A 3,011-nucleotide genomic window follows, 5' to 3' on the forward strand; every position below is an offset into this window, starting at 1 on the left:
TTGCAGTGAGCCAATATTGCACCAAGATTGCCTGGCGACAGACAGAGCAAGACTCCGTCTTGAAACAAAAACAAAACAAAACAAAAAACAAACAAACAAATAAAAACCTTGGGCTTATCTCTGTGTGTCCCTGGGAAAGTAATCTTTCTGTGCTTCAGTTTCCTCATCTGTAAAATGGTGATAATAATACCGGAATGCCTACTGCATAGGGGTATTATAAGAATTAAATGAGTTAATACAAGCAGAATATTTAGAATGGTGCTCTGCAATATTAGGGGTGGTGTAGTTTTTTTAATGATAAAGACAGTGATCCACAGATGATGAACTTATTGATGGGTGGACAGAGATAGTGTGCTAACTGTCATGTTCTGATTTTAGAAAAAAAAGAAAAAAGAACAATGATTATTTGCATATATACATATTTTAAGGTATTTTAAAGATGCATTTTCTGTATGTCTCCTCCTCTTGTCTCTCTCTTTAACCCAAAAAGAGTGTGGTTTTACACATTTCGCAATTATGGCTCTAACAATTCTACTAACTAGAGGCACAAAAACAAATGACACTGGGGCATCAGAGCAAGACCACTCCCCAGATTGCCGCTTCCGCTTAAGCCAGCCTCTAGCCTTGGAATCTGGGCTAGCACTGCCAGGTTGCCTAACTCCACAAGCGGTGGAGGAGGGCCCTAATATGCTGGGGTTATTTATCTTGGTGTTGTCCTCTGGCCCAGCCCTGCCCAGGAACAGGAGACAGACTGCTACACAGAGCCTTCCCTCTGATAACTGGGGGATGGAGAGGCTGAGAAACAAGGCTTCACTCAGCAACTTCCTGCTCCCTCCGAGGAAGAAGAAAGGGGTATCTGTGCTAGAGCCACCCCCCTGCCAGCAGCCCAGCAGAACAGCTGCCGATCCCCTGCATCCCCAAGTCCAGGCGGAGGCCCTGGGAAGTGGGAACATCAGCTGGAGAGGAAAGAAGAAAGCAGTACATTGAGTGTTGCTTAGGCCGCTTGCTTTGCTTTCTTCTCTTGCTCTCCCCAGCGACAATCTCATGGCCTGTGTTTCCCTGCAGGCAGGCCCCAGAGCCCTCAAGCCCAGATGTCTGCTGTCCACACTCTTCTGACTTCCTGAAAGCTAACATCTCAGATTCCCTCTCCCTGAAGGACCTTGGGGAAGTCCCAACCCCCACCCCAGGCTCTTCGCTCCCCCTGGGTCTGCTTCTCATTCTCTCAGATAGACGTGTAACTTATGTAAATAAATGTACATGATTAGGCAAATGATTATGTAAATGATTCCTTCCTTTTCTCGTCCCAATTCTGGTAACAATAATGATTAAAAGATGGAAAATAGAGTCAACATGTAAAAGGTAAAGAAGCTGGAATTTAATCTGGAAAAGCAAGTGTAATGGCTACTTCATGGCAAGGTTCCATTTGCACAGAGGATAAAATAAAAGAGGTCATTGACTCTCAAATTTCCATGAAAGCTCCAAAACGGTAGCAAATCAGATAAAATCTGACCACCTATATTCACCAATTTTCTCATCAAAATTGGTGGCTCTTAGGAAATGACCAAGTAGACTAATTGCTATACTGTATGAATGGCTCATACTATTATTACAGTGATAGATGGTATATAGCATACACTCAAAAAAATCCCTGAATTTACTAATAGACAAAATATCTGTGTAGAAAGAGCCATAAATCCAACTGTTAAATTATTATTTTTAAAACCCTTGCCCGTATTTTAAAGAATTAATAAAGCTAGCTTTTCAGGAACCATGTAAGAATAAGCAATTGGATTTTTAAAATTGAAATGGTATTATTATGCTCACTCTTGTAGGTTGAACAAGAGCTACAAAAAATTATGTACATTTTACATAATTTTTTAACTCTGGGAAGCCAAGTACATAATGATCACTGAAAATCTACTAATTTCAAATGCTGCTGCAGCTGAAATTCTATCTCCAATTTCCACCTACTCACATTGCCTATTATTTATGAAACTGACCCACATCCCACCCATGCACAAGTTCCAGGAGCCTACAGAACATTTTGTCTAAAGTAATAAAAACAATATTAGAGAACCGCTATTGAACATAGAAATTACACTCTATTACTTGGTTAATAGTTGACCCCCAACTCGGAATTTTTAAGAAAACTTCTCAACAGCACCATCTGGTGGGCAGTGCAGCAAAAAAACAAAACAACAACAAAAAACACAGCAAGACAAAACCCACACTCCATACTTTCAGTTCTTGGAAGTGATTATCAATTGCGCTTCACTAAGTTTATTTTCCAACATAGAGTCTACATTACGAGATGTTCCTGAGGACCAGTTGGGTAACTGACAATTTAGTGGTATGGCCAAGTCATTTTCTGTAACAGTTCATATTTCAAATATTCATACATTCTAATAACAAATATTATTGAATTTTATATTCTTTGTTATGTAATATTATTGTCTCGAAAACATGGATTTGTAAATTGTACAATGAAATGTAATTTGATTTTTAATTTTTTTAATTTTTTTTTTTTTTTGAGACAGTCTCACTTTGTCATCCAGGCTGGAGTGCAGAGGCACAATCTTGGCTCATGGCAACCTCCACCTCCTGGGTTCAAGCAATTCTCCTGCCTCAGCCTCCTGAGTAGTTGGGACTATGAGATATTTTTTTATGTAAGTCACAAATCAGGAAAATTTTTTTGGAGCATTTGTTCTATAATTAGGGGTGGGTAGACAAGGCAAAAGTTAGGTTATCAATGGAAATTTGGCTTTTACATTTCTTATGTTAAGCTGTGCTAGGTAGTTTTGAGACAGATGATGGATGAGCAATCTTTCTGCGGCCTTCCTTCAATGTTCTAACATAGCCTGGGCTAATCTCCAGTATGCAGAACACAAGGTGTGATCTTTTAAAATGGCCAGTCTAAGACAAGATATAAACTAAGATTTTTATTTCTTCAACAAATATATTGAGCATCTCCGATGTCCAGGCACCGGTCTAGGTTCCAGACACAACAACAA

At 39.5% G+C, this 3,011-nt stretch overlaps 1 non-coding gene across 1 annotated transcript; it reads left to right on the plus strand.

The window, feature by feature from the left end:
• The first annotated feature begins 312 nt into the window (after positions 1 to 312).
• Positions 313 to 375, plus strand: LOC123572059 (small nucleolar RNA SNORD43). The gene has a single exon (XR_006696399.1). It is a non-coding gene; the product is annotated as a small nucleolar RNA SNORD43 (small nucleolar RNA).
• Positions 376 to 3,011: the final 2,636 nt, after the last annotated feature.

This window comes from Macaca fascicularis, chromosome 2 (assembly GCF_037993035.2).
Source record: "Macaca fascicularis isolate 582-1 chromosome 2, T2T-MFA8v1.1".
NCBI lineage: Eukaryota > Metazoa > Chordata > Mammalia > Primates > Cercopithecidae > Macaca > Macaca fascicularis.